The sequence below is a fragment of the Nymphalis io genome, chromosome 14 (assembly GCF_905147045.1).
Source record: "Nymphalis io chromosome 14, ilAglIoxx1.1, whole genome shotgun sequence".
NCBI classification, from domain to species: domain Eukaryota; kingdom Metazoa; phylum Arthropoda; class Insecta; order Lepidoptera; family Nymphalidae; genus Nymphalis; species Nymphalis io.
The window spans coordinates 901,611-916,223 of record NC_065901.1 but is presented as its reverse complement, the minus strand read 5'-3'; the positions used below and the strand labels follow the sequence as shown (position 1 = coordinate 916,223).

Here is a 14,613-nt window from a genome sequence, read left to right as displayed (position 1 = left end):
GGACCTCATATAACCTAAAACATATTTTTTTCTTGAAGTAGGAAGGTAATACGAGTATGACAATATGTATTGATGTTCCTTCGATCACTAATAATAACTAATGTTCATTATATTATATACACTAATTTTATGTAATCATCAATTAATTATGACATTTCGCAAGGTACATATATGATGGTTCAGTTAGGGGTTAAGCTTTTAGAAGCATGAGTTGGGGGCCTAAGGAAGTCGGAATGTGTTCGCGCTAACCACCCGTAGGGAGTGCGGCGAGATCACCTTTTCCCCCTCTATGTAATATATTACAATACTCTGGATCTTTCCTACGAGGCTCTTAGATAGTTTGGTTTAAAGAGGGGATATATTTCTAAAGTTTACCTGTGAAAAAAGGGGTTAAATTGAATTTTATTTTCCGTCGAACATTACTAAAAGCTTAACATTTTGCATAACACCTGGATTGAATAGATACTCAATTCTTACTGATAAGTGATACCTTTGAAAGAACAAATTGACGTTCTCTTGACCCATCTCAGTTCAGCATTCGTCAGCCATTCGAAACTGAATAGCCAACTGCTCGGGATACATTAGAGTGCACAAGTTTGTGCTCAAACAGAAGTGAAGAACACTCTCCATTCCTTTTCTTTCATAATCTGATGGAAAGGCAAATCCGACATCACACCGGCAATACCGGAGAGCATACATGTGCGTTGCCAACCTTTAAGAAATGAGGTTACTCTTACCTTTGTTATAATAAAGTTAGTATGATTGAATGTTTTATATCAATCAAACTCGAAAGACTAATGGATTCTATTGTTTATTATATATTTTAATATACACCGGGCGAAACCGGTTTTAAAAATATATATGTATATTAAGACGCTACGACATGTTCTATGTTCATATTGCAATTATTTTAGTAAAGGACGTAATATTCTCTACATTTTAAATGAGTTGGATAATGTCCTCTTGAGAACGTTACAGTCGACCACAAATGCTTAGGAGGTATTACAGCGCACACGTGTGTGCGCAAATAGAGATTCACAATCTACTCATTTCTTGCACTACTCTACTTTTTCTACGATGAAATTGTCAGTCCGATTCCGTCTCTACAAAGACGGTTAGCCGACAAAAGACAAACGATTTTACAAACGAACTTGCTATTGTAGTGTTCCGGTTTAAAGTGTGAGTGAATCACTGATACCATAGGCAATATAATGATGTCCTGACGACCGGTCTGCCTGTGTTATAGTGCAAATGTCAGCTGTCAATAATATGATGTCCTGACGACCGGTCTGCCTGTGTTATAGTGCAAATGTCAGCTGTCAATAATATGATGTCCTGACGACCGGTCTGCCTGTGTTATAGTGCAAATGTCAGCTGTCAATAATATGATGTCCTGACGACCGGTCTGCCTGTGTTATAGTGCAAATGTCAGCTGTCAATAGTATGATGTCCTGACGACCGGTCTGCCTGTGTTATAGTGCAAATGTCAGCTGTCAATAGTATGATGTCCTGACGACCGGTCTGCCTGTGTTATAGTGCAAATGTCAGCTGTCTATAATATGATGTCCTGACGACCGGTCCGCCTGTGTTATAGTGCAAATGTCAGCTGTCAATAGTATGATGTCCTGACGACCGGTCTGCCTGTGTTATAGTGCAAATGTCAGCTGTCAATAATATGATGTCCTGACGACCGGTCTGCCTGTGTTATAGTGCAAATGTCAGCTGTCAATAGTATGATGTCCTGACGACCGGTCTGCCTGTGTTATAGTGCAAATGTCAGCTGTCAATAGTATGATGTCCTGACGACCGGTCTGCCTGTGTTATAGTGTAAATGTCAGCTGTCAATAGTATGATGTCCTGACGACCGGTCTGCCTGTGTTATAGTGCAAATGTCAGCTGTCAATAATATGATGTCCTGACGACCGGTCTGCCTGTGTTATAGTGCAAATGTCAGCTGTCAATAGTATGATGTCCTGACGACCGGTCTGCTGTTATAGTGCAAATGTCAGCTGTCAATAGTATGATGTCCTGACGACCGGTCTGCCTGTGTTATAGTGCAAATGGCAGCTGTCAATAATATGATGTCCTGACGACCGGTCTGCCTGTATTATAGTGCAAATGTCAGCTGTCAATAATATGGTGTCCTGACGACCAGTTATGTTAAAAATGTTAGGTTAATTTTGAGATTGCTCTGAGCACGAGTCTCCGGGTCGGGGGCCCGTGGCATTTTGCTAGCCTTGTCACCCTATAGTTACGCCACTGTGTAGGTTACAATGCTGTGGGTGATTAATCGTACAGTATATTACTACAGGCCCTGTTAAGCTCTGACAAGTACAAAAAGCAAGATGAGATTGGCCTGGCAATTTAGAATAATTTTGATAAGAAACTACCAAACTGACACTAGATACAACACATTTTTTCTTTAATACACATTTCAAAGTTTATATTTATTATAAAGTAGGTCTATTATTTTTTTAGGAATAGCTAATGTTATATGTTATCAATGGTGCACTTTAAATTATGTATATATTTTATATTTATTTATCTGTTTCTTTTATTATTTCTTAAACTTTTACAAAGTAACTTTTCTAGATTACATGTGGGCAAATTTAGAAATAATACTATTCGTATCAATTTCTCTGAGAAAATCATATTCTATATTCACCAGTGTTCCTTAACGCATTTTTTATCCGCTTCAATTTCGAAAATGATTGTTGGACGTGGATTGTCTTAGTATCAAAAAGTTTAACGTTTCGGTTTCACGTTTTTGTAACATCAATTAAATTCAGTATACCACGTCTTAATAAGTTTTATTAAAAAAAAATCACTTGGGCAGAAATGAGTGAGTTTAAATATGCGAGGCTCCCTTTTGCGCGGGGCCCGTAGCAATTGCTATTCTTACTACGTGTTTAATCCGGCACTGCATGACCCAGAAAACCTACCTGCCTACCGTTTTATGCAGATCTAACAAACAAATGATCCTAACAAAAAAAAATCTTACAATTCTGATTTATAAATTAAGTAAAAACAATAATTTTAAAAGTCAAGAAAAACTTAAAAAGTCATTAGTGCGTGTTATTTATTTATACATCATGTTTAACGTTATTCCTACTCGCACTCGTGAACGAAATAAGAAATGGTGAAGTTAATCTATTGAATCGATGTGACGCTATTATCTGCTTTAATTAAGATTCAAGATAACATTTTTAGTTAGAGTTATAACTTTGTATGACCGTACGTCCAACAAAGTAATAGTTGTATTTTCGTAGATGTAATTAAAATTATTGTGGTCTCCGTGGAGGAGTTGGTTGGTATTTTAAAATTAATAATTACTTTCAATTATATTAAATTAATAAAATACTCTTTGTTTATTGAACAATTGATTGCTATCATTGATAAATGCAGGGGATTTCTGGTCAAACTGAGATGCTATAGTGGATAGAATTCGTAAATTTAAGACAAGGATCGCGTATTCAAATCAGCACAAGTACCAAATGCTTTAGATATGTACAATATACAGCCACGAGACTAGCTCCTACACCAAGTACTCGCGTAGGTACTTGGTGCAAGGGCTAGACTCGTGGCTTCGCGTCACCGATAAGCTAATGTTAATATATTGAAATCGTTGAAAGTACAAATAAAGTATTGTTGACATTAATGAGGATAATAATGATTGAAATTTATGTAAATACTAGCAGTATATACAAATAATATAAGTGTATTTTAATTATTATTTATTTTAATGAAGCTGGATTAATTTTGTACCGAGTTTGCGACATACGTGTTTATTTTAACGAATAAAAGGCTATGTATAATAAATTTATTACATGGACTACCAATAGATGTGGAAGTTGGACAAATATATTTAACAGTTTCAAGTTTTTACTTCTCTCGGCAGACCCTATGACTGCCTGTTTTTTTTCATTTAGATTATAGAATTCACATTTATGTTTTGTTTTTCACGTCTGATGCAATTTCACGGCTATAACAGTTTGCTTTAAAAAAACGGTAGGCGCTAGGATAGTGAACAGAATTAGTTTTTTAAGAAAGATTTATTGTTTAAATAAAAGAATTACTTTCTATGTGCGCTATTCGACAAGGTTGTGGGTGTAGGCTAGTAAAAGTATACATCGCGATATTTATTTGTTTTACGACCAAGGCAATTCACTTGGAGCTAGTAGGTGACTTAAGCACAAATAAATATTTACTAGCATTATATAGATTTATTTCGCGCAGGGAAAAACCTTTAGTTATATATTCTGACAATGGTACCTCATTTACTGGCGCGTATAACGATATTAGTAAATTTTTAAAATCTAATTGCGATTCTCTAGGTGAAAATTTAGCTAACGATGGAATAAAAATGCATTTTATTCCCGCGTACACTTCAGCGGACTCTGGAAAGCGTGTGTTAAGTTGACAAAACATCATCTGAAGCGAGTGTTGGGAAATTGTAACCTAACTTTTGAAAAACTTTACACAACTCTGATCCAAATTGAAGCTGTATTAAATTCTCGCCCTTTAACGCCGCTGCCTTCTGATCCTGAAGATTTTTTACCTCTGATGCCGGGTCATTTTCTTGTTGGTCGGCCGCTAAATTCTCTTCCTCAACGAGATTGTCGAAACGATCCTATTAATTATTTAACTCTTTTTCAAAGAATCGAGCAACTACGCCAGCACTTTTGGGCTCGGTGGAGTAAGAAGTATGTTTCAGAGTTGCAACAAAGAACCAAACGGTGTTCATCTAATGAGGAATTGAAGCTGGACACCATGGTAGTTGTGAAGGAAGCCAACCTTCCACCGCGAAAGTGGAAGATAGGAAGAATTGTTGATATCCATCCAGAATCTAATGAAGTTGTACATGTGGCTGACATCCGGACGTCTGCTGGAGTAATTCGATAAGCGTTTAACAAAATTTCCCACTACTAATTTCTACCGATTCGTGTTGAAAGAGGAGCTTTCAACGTCCGGGGGCATGTTGGAGCGCCTGATCATTATTTGAAGCAACAATGTAGACCTGTGTACCGTCAACTTAATTTTACTTATAATTACCGCTCACCGTCACCGTTTGATGGTGATTATCGTCTTTACCGGCAACGAGTTAATATACGTTTCTAAGTTATCCAAATTCGCCTGTTTTATTCCGTCGAGCCAGTTATTCCCGTACAATCTGCTGAACTTTTTTCTCCTTTCTTATTGTGTTTGGTGCCCTTAATTATTATAGTTATTTAACGAAATATTATGTATCGTAGGTATCATCAATCATCATTAACAGCCAATCATTGTCCACTGCTGAACATAGGCCTCTCCCAAGGTGCGCCAAAGCTCCCGGTCCTCCGTCTTCCGCATCCAGTCGGTCCACCTTCTTAAGGTCATCCACCTGGTCCACCTGGCTGGAGGGTGCCCTACGCTGCGTTTGCCGATCCACCGTCTCCTCTCTGGGACTCGTCTGCTCCAACTCGTAGTTATAGCATCTATATTCCGAATGTACAAATAAATTCAAAAAAATACTATTATAATGTAAAAGCCATCTTTGAAAGTTATTTTTATTAAAATATCACATTAACTGCTGCACTCAGTACGGTTCGTTACATCCTAATGATAATGAGTATTTAACTAATAATCATTAATACAATAATGAACATCACATATCGGGGACTTAATTTAAACATTCATTAGCTAATGTCAGTAGATAAAGAAACGGTTTAGTTATCTTAATATTTATAGTAATTTAATATAAGTAACAATTTACTTTTACTGTTACTTTTTTCGTAAAGACAAACCCAACAAACATATATATATTCACTTAAATAAAATTGCAATAGCAACCTCTTTTCACTTGAGGTTTATGGCTATAAACGCAAAAGTCAAATCAATAATAATTAAAAAAGTTGTACACTACTAGTGAAACTACTCTTTCGCTTTTCCCGCGTGTGCAAAGAGAGGCAGATTTTAGGTACTCAACGTTCTTTTCTCTTCCCCTCTCAACGTATATTTAAAACTTCATGATAATCGAATAAGCAGTTAAGGGTCCGTTCACACAGACCGGCTCGGAGAGCATCGGCCTGCTTTTTTCTTTTCACACAGACCGGGTCGTATACGCTTGGAATTGGCCGGAGCGGAGCCGCCAACTATTTCACATCGACCGGCTGGAAGAGATCTGAAAGCGGGTGCGAGCGAGAAAGAGCACGCAAGCGGAGCCGGTCGGCTCCTTTTATTACTTCACACGAAGCGCGTTCAGGCATTTTTAATGACAAAAAAGGTGCAAATGCAAAAATAAACTTTACTACAATCACTCAAAACACTGTTTCCAACGTGATAAAAATCTGCTCTCCTCTCCGAGCCGGTCTGTGTGAACGGACCCTAAGACGTGAAGACGTAACGAATAAACAAATAAACAAACTCTATTTCGTATTTATAATAATAGTTAGAACATTAAACATAAGACCTTTTTTTTTTCGCTGGAAAAACGCGTTTACGCGTTTCCCCCACTTGAAGTGGGGGGGTATGTGGGGACTCGCCGGCGCCGAGTATGTGCCGGAATACCCACTAAAAAACCAGCGGTACCCACACCGCCTTTTCGAGGGGCGTCACGGGATCGCTTGCGCATACTACCGTGACGCCCCAACGGTTGGCCCGCTTCTGCAGGTCTCCAAATCCTAGGGGGTTCTCAGGGTACAAAGACCCCCTAACCCCGGCAACACTTAGAGCGGGAGGAGAAGATGTGCATAGCGCCGACGCTTTCTCCCCGGTCTTCTTCGGCGAAGCGAGTCAGCGGATGCCCTCTCCTCACGCTCCCGCTCCGCTGCCTCCTTCTGCGACATGACATTTTCGCAGAAGGAGACCGTCTCCAACCAGCACCTCTCGCTACCAATGTGGCATACCATGGCATTAATGACACTCGGCAGCGAGAGGTCTTCGCCGACTAAGGCCGGCAGGGACAGGCGCTGAGGTCCCCAAGCGGCACACTCCATCAGAGTGTGGCACGCTGTGTCCGAAGGCGCACCACACTCATGGCAGGAGGGTGTCACCTCCCGCCTCGCTATCCGGTGCAGGTACTTACCGAACAACCGTGTCCGGTAAGTACCTGCGTCAGCCTGAATGTGAGTGTGCCGTGACTCCGTTCCACCCAGCGACTCAAGTGGGGACGGACCGCCTCCACTGTCACTAGGCCTGCCGAGGGGGACCTCAGGTCCTCCTCCCACCTACGAATCAAGGCTCGCTGGGCTAGGGCCCTGACTCGCTCAACCTCCGCCGACCCTGGACGGACGCCGCTTGACCTCGTTTCCACCCGGAACCGGTGCACTTCCGCAAGCACCTCTGCCTGGAGTTCCCAGGGCGGATCGCTCGCGAGAAGTGCCGCTGCCGTCCATGACACCGTACGGTACCCACGTATCACTCTCACCGCTATGACTCTTTGCGGCCTCCGCAGAAGAGCTCTGTTACGAGCGGTGAGAGCATCCACCCAAATGGGTGCACCGTACAACGAGATGGAGCGTACCACGCCAGCGTATAAACGCCGACATGGTGTTTCCGGCCCTCCTACATTCGGTAGGAGGCGGCCCAGAGCAGCAGCAGCGCTTATGAGCTTCGGGCCCAGTTGGACAAAATGCTGCCCGAAGCTCCATCTTCCGTCCAGGATCAGGTCCAGATACTTCATCTGGGCTTGCACCTTAATCACCGTCCCCTTGACGGTGATAGATGCCCCTCGAGGGAGACCCTGACGTAGACCGTGGAATAGGAGGGCCTCTGTTTTTGTGACAGAGACCTGACCTGACTGACCTTTTGTGACCTCGGCCAGGCGGGCCGCTTCCTGAAAGGTCTGCCCCGTCACCGTGATGAGGGTGTCATCCGCGTAGCACAACACCCTCATTCCGGGAAGGATGGGGGCCCTAAGGAGCCAATCGAATCCGACGTTCCACAGGATTGGGCCGGATACCGACCCCTGTGGAACGCCGCAGCCTACCCAACGCCGGACAAGTCACCCATCACCCCCCTCCCAGAGGACCACTCGGTCCCGGAGGTATGCCCCCAACAGCCTTCTGTGGTAGGAAGGCACCCCGTGGTATCGGAGTGACTCCCTTATAGTCTCGAAGGGAAGACTGTTAAAGGCGTTCGCTACGTCCAGCGATACCGCCAGGACTACGTCTCCTCGGGCCACCGCTTCGGTGGTCCAGGTCTTTAGGGCGTCCAGGGCGTCAATGGTTGATCGACCCTCCCTGAACCCGTACTGAGCCTCTGAAAGACCCGGCCCCACTTCGTTGAGGTGCTGAATAAGACGGGCAGCGAGGATCTTCTCTAAGAGCTTGCCCGTCTCATTCAGCAGCACAATTGGCCTATATGCCGAAGGAGAATCGAGTGGACGTCCCTCTTTCGGAAACAGAATCAATTTTCTCTCCTTCCACAGCTTCGGAAACTGCCCATTGGAAAGACATTCATCAAAAAGTTCCCGAAGCCTCCCACCTAGATGTTCCAGGGCGTCACGCAGAACACACCCTGGAACCCCGTCCGGACCCGGCGCTGTGGTTCTGGTCTTCAATCGATCGAGGACCATCTCCATCTCTCGCTCCGTAACGTGTGGTGGAGCCGCACTGTCATCTGTTAAAATAGCGAGGGGGCTACTTGGTGGGACGTGTTCGCCTGTTTGGGGAAATAATTCACCAACCAGTCGCAGGAGGAGATCCGGCGGCAACGTTTCCGTCGCAGGGGCGGGTGTGTGCGGAACTTTCCTCGCACACCACGGTACGGGCGTCCTCACGGGTCCCTGTTCAGGCCCACCAGAAGCTCTTCCCTTGCTCTCTCCTTAGCTTGACTTATCACCTGCTGCAGCTCCTTTTTCAGCTGGCGATAAGTGGCCCACAGCCGTCCCTTCAAATCCGCGTCGAGGCCGTCGTGCCTGCGACAGCGGACGTAAGCCCTCCGCGCCCGGTTACATGTCGCCCGAAGCTCCGCTATTTCGGGCGACCACCAGTATACCTGGCGGCGCGGTAGCCTGCGCCGGGTCCTCGGCATAGCCGCATCGCACACCGTTTACGCGTCTCTGAGTGCAGCTGTACGACTACAAGATCATACATGATAGTCTAAATCTAGTAAAGTATGTTAAGAGAGCACGACGAGAATTTGTTTATGTGTGCGTGAATCTGTGCGAGGGTATGTGTGGTTACGTGCGTTGGTACATGTTTGCCTGCACTCGTTTGTACCATATTTTGTATTTATTTATTATGATTTTAGGACTGTTAAACGCAATGTTTATAGTGTGAAAGACCGTATTGTTCGTCATTATCATGTATATATTTTCGATTTGGTTATCTTATCGGTAGAGAAGACAACGGCCATTAAATAAGCCCAAGGTTCTCAGGCTTAATATATAATACAGGGGGTATTGGCTTAAATTTTACTAATTTATGACGGTTACGATACGTACGCAATTGTATTTCGACGCAACTTTGACCGAACTGCCAATAGATCATTGGTTTAGTATAAATATAAAAGCTGTAAAGCGGCAATTGATTACGTTTCAATTCGATTGCGATAGTGACAATTTGTTAGTAAAATTAACGTGTCCAGTACACGTTGTCTCGCTCTCGCAACCTTTTATAGATAATACTTATTTTATATGATTAGATTGCTACTAAGAATGATGCATCAATCAAGTCGATTAAACAAAATAGGTGGTTATTCGTTTTACGCGCTATATGTTTATAATACCATAACTGTCCATTTTTTAACAACTTTCGGCCTTCGTAATTAATATTGTTTAGCGGGTGATTTGTCGAATCAATATTGACAGAAAGAGCAAAATCATTTTAACTAAACAGCGCTAAGCAAAAGGCCGTTTATAATTAAGGTCGTCTGTGTTCATAACAATTTTTGACCTTTTGTTGCCTATAGGTAAAACTGGTCCCGATTTTGATTATATTGGTGTAGTCTAAGGCGATTTGCGCTTGCCTTAAAAATACCCGGTATTATTCTCGGGAAACAAAGACGGCCCCAGCGACCGCCAAACATTATTGCTTTGGTTTTTACTCCGCATTCCGTACTGGCTACTCGAATGGTGTAGAATAATTTCGGTCTTAAAATTAGAACATTTAAATTTTAAATTTTCCTATGAGAATTTATAATGTTATATCATAATCAGAAATAGCGCAATTATCAATCAATCCAAATAAATTATCAACAGATAAACCATTAGCCATGTCGGTGGCTTTGTTCATGTTTTAATCTCATGATTTGATTAAAATTGGCTTATGTAATAAATAAATAATTTTTGAAACAAAATCATAACTAAATTAATTTGGCAACTCATTTCTTTGTCGCACTTCCAAATAAGGAAATTCTTTACCAGCGCACGTGTTCCCCTCCTCTTATAACCTGGGTTCCTTCAAACGAGGCGTGAAGGTGCCTCACCTTGCGGGCCGGTAAGGCGTAAAATATAAAAAAAAAGAAATAAAGAAAGCAGCAATACGAAGGTGGTTCCTCCCATAATCGTCATCGTACATTCCTCTCACTCTTGAATTTAGCCTGTTTTTCACTTAAGTCATATGATTTTTTTGCGTCGCCATCGCATCTTTGACTACCATCAATTATAATTTAGCGATAAACTTTTTTTTTGTTTAATTTAATTTTTTTTGTCGGTCATATTAAAGGTGTCAATGACTATTAAAATGGTAGATTTGTTTATTATTATAAAATGTAATATATTTTATATTAAAATGTAAAATTACAGTTTAATTTTTTTTTTATTTGTTTATATAAAATATCTTAAGTAGCCAATCCCAAATAATATGAAAATATTAAATTCGATCAACTATTCTCCTTTATATATATTCACAAGGAATGTCATCAATCTGTATTTTAAAAACGATTACTTCAAGATAATATCAATATCGAAAAAATATATATATTTAAACAGGTGTTATGTCGTCAGGTACTGGGTGTGTTCTGTTCGATATGCGTTTATTTAATTTTACAATTTTGATACAGGTGACAATATAATAGATTATTTTTTTAAAAACTTATTTGCTTTATTTTAGTTTGAGATTTGCATTCAATAATCATTTTTTCTTTAAAGATGCAATAAGTCTGTTAAAGCTTTAAACTAGTTCAAAATATAAATTGAAGAATGATAAGGTGATCGTAACGGGATGAACAGAACGATTTATAATTAAAAATCATGTTAAGGTGTGCAGTACACACGCACTACGGGGAAGTATAAGGGGCACTTATACACACACAAGAGTAGACAACTTGTGCGAATCATAATAATAAATATATATTAGATTGGTTCTTTTAGTGGCTTCTTTTATATAAAATTTATATCCTCATATCAATTTAAGTTAAATTATGGAAAATTTTGAAAATTAGCAAATATCATATTGTTTTTTTTTAATATTATATATATAAAAACATATTATTTATTATTTTGATTAGATATTTATCTATTTCATTATTTCTGTAGTTAATCGAATAATAATTACTGATTAAAAATGCCTTGATAAGCATTTGAATACGTCATAGTTATGGACTTCAGTCGCATATTAAAAAGTAATATTTGTAGAAGTTGCATTTAAATGGCGATTTTCACCATAGGACTGAAGAAAGTCACTAATTAATGTTCATTTAATCTAACCATTGCGAGCCCAAGCTAAATTGCACTAATATCATGCATCAAAGTACATATTATGTTGTTTAGCAAACTGACACTGCGTGATCGAACTGTACATACGACTGTACAAAAATATTTTTTTAATTTTACTGATGATAACTATGAGTGTTAACTCGTAAATAACTGTGAGTTTTTCTCTTTAATGGAACATAGCATAATTTTCTACGAATATCTGCTCCCTTGATAGTAGTAAACATCCTCATCATATGACACATTCTCGAGTGCCCGTAGAGAAACATCGATCGTACGATTCTGATTACGGGCATTAAGGCAAGGAACTCCCTAGATCCTAGATACTAGGCAGCAGTATGTCTAGCTTCGTTTTTGGTACCTTTTTTATCCTTTTCTCAGTCTGTGTCGTGATTTTTTTTGCGTAGGATAGTACGTTTCGAAGGAACTCCTAATTAACGGTGCAGGTTGGAGAATAACTCTTATGGTTGATTATGGATCGGTATGCAAAACTTATGAATTTATAAATTATAACTTCCTAACCATTTTGCACTTGCAGATAGTGTAGGCGTTCGTGCTGTTCTTGTGTTATTTACGATCATGAAATAATTGGTATTTCTACCTTTTGCGCTGTCCTAATCGCTTCCAATAGATGCAAAAGTTAGCATATCACCTATGAAAGGCCTTTTATGGGTGATATGCTAACTATACCAACCATACCAAATGCCCAGCTAATCTTCACCTTAATCTTGTAACACTTCATATCTGCGTTAATACCCGATCAACGAGATATATGCCTTACATATGACAATATATTTGCCTGTAAGAATTTAAAAGCTGTGTATTTGCCAAGACAGCTAGAACATGGTCATACGCTTACGAGTTACGATAACGTAAGCTAATAATACCATCTTTGAGGTAAATAATTGTTTTGATATATTTAATGCAGCTTTTACAAAACAAAAACAAAACCGACGTAAAAATAGACTCCACCACTTATCAGTCATTTTTCTAATTACCTAATCAATAAATGTGGTCACCACCACCCATAGACAATGGAGCTGTAAGAAATATTAACAATTCCTTAAATCGCCAATACGCCAGCAACCTTAGGAATTAGATGTTATGTCCCTTGTTCCTGTACTTAAAGTGGCTCACTAAATCAGAACACAAAAATACTAAGGTTGATGTTTAGCAGTAGAAAATGCGATGAGTTGGTGATACCTACCCAGACGAGCTTGCACCCCTACCACCAAGTAAACGGTGAATCTTGCAAATAAATTAAATAAGTAATTATTTCTGCAATCTGTTTAATGCTCAACATACATTTTAATCACGTATATATAAAATGATAAATGAGACAGATATGATCGACGGTTCTGTACCGATTTCTGACGTCATAATTGCACACGTCGATCTAAAGATAATAATTTATTCTCTTTGCGTTTAGTAATATTGTTTTAAATATTTTATGTATTCGAAATACCTATAATAACAAATTGTAGTAGTACAGTTTTAAAATATCGTGTTAGTGAATCGACTCGTGATAGGGATTTGGTTGATTTTTCCAGAAAATCGGAAATGCAACGGAACCACTGGATTGCACGACAATTATTTTTAATTTTTATCACTATATATATCACAAAAATTGGAGTAAGGCTGTGTCATGGACACGGCCGGACAACGATAGTGGTCATATTTCAGCCAATTTTCAACAAACCATAATGAATTATAGACTTGAGTTTATCGCGTTCAGACAAACAAGGCGGGCGAATTTGTTTTATAATGTGTTGATATAATATTCACCTACTTTTATACAGTTTTATTGCCGACGTATAAAATAAGGAGGTTATAAGTCCGCCTTTTATGTAAATACTCGATATCTTCGATGATTGTGAATCGATTATGATGATACTTCTTTTATTAAATAAGTATATAACTTAAAATAGGTCTAATTCAAACCTAAAAAATATTGTCAATTAAAAAAATGTATGTATAAAAATATTATTAATATTTTTATATTTTTACACATACATTTAAAAAAAATGATTTATCATTCAATGTCATTATAATCGCTATCAACATACGATCTGATTTATAATCAATTGATATCATATGTAAAAAAATATTGAACTTTATTTAATTGCATTGTGTGTCATCTAGGAAATTGAAAAATATTGCGAAAAAATATTAATCATAATTATTGAATACCAGACGTGAAAATGTATTTCCTAATACATGATAATAAATAAAATTAAAGTAAAACGCAATAGATTCATGTCATTTATAAAAAAATAAACAGATAAAGCCGATGAATACGTCGTAAATGCCTCTCTAAGTTCATTGTACACAATTATACGATACAGATATACTGTGTGCAGGAGCTTTGTGTGTTTACACATACGTTCCACCGAGAAAACAAAAAAAAATGGTAAATAATCCAGTGTAGGTTCTATTAGTCAAATTAACGTCGTATTTTTAAATTATTCGCAAAGTACGCTTGAATTTTCATTATAATATTGGGGCAGTGGCAGGTCTGCTTATAACACCTTTCGAGGCTGATACTGTTTTGAATACGTATACTAATGTAAGTTTTATAAATTAGAAAAAAATAGATATTTTTTTTTTTTTTTTTTTTTTTTTTTTTTAATGGAATAGGAAGGCGGACGAGCATATGGGCCACCTGATGGTAAGTGGTCACCAACGCTCTTAGACATTGGCATTGTAAGAAATGTCAACCATCGCTTACATATCCAATGCGTCACCAACCTTGGGAACTGAGATTTTATGTCCCTTGTGCCTGTAATTACACTGGCTCACTCACCCTTCAAACCGGAACACAACAATATCAAGTATTGCTGTTTTGCGGTAGAATATCTGATGAGTGGGTGGTACCTACCCAGACGAGCTTGCACAAAGCCCTACCACCAGTGATTTTATAGGTCATTCATAGATGCATGGGCGGATTTTCCACCATCAGATATTCTACCCCAAAACAA

The 14,613-nt window shown here is 39.2% G+C and overlaps 1 protein-coding gene across 1 annotated transcript in view; it reads left to right on the top strand.

Annotated features, from left to right (window-relative positions):
• The window catches only part of LOC126773400 (WD repeat-containing protein 61-like), a 146,834-nt gene extending 134,311 nt beyond the window's left edge, over positions 1-12,523 (top strand). Inside the window, exon 8 of the mRNA XM_050494342.1 lies at positions 12,513-12,523. The gene's annotated coding sequence lies outside the window, so the exon portion shown is untranslated. The remainder of the gene's footprint in view (positions 1-12,512) is intronic.
• Positions 12,524-14,613: the final 2,090 nt, after the last annotated feature.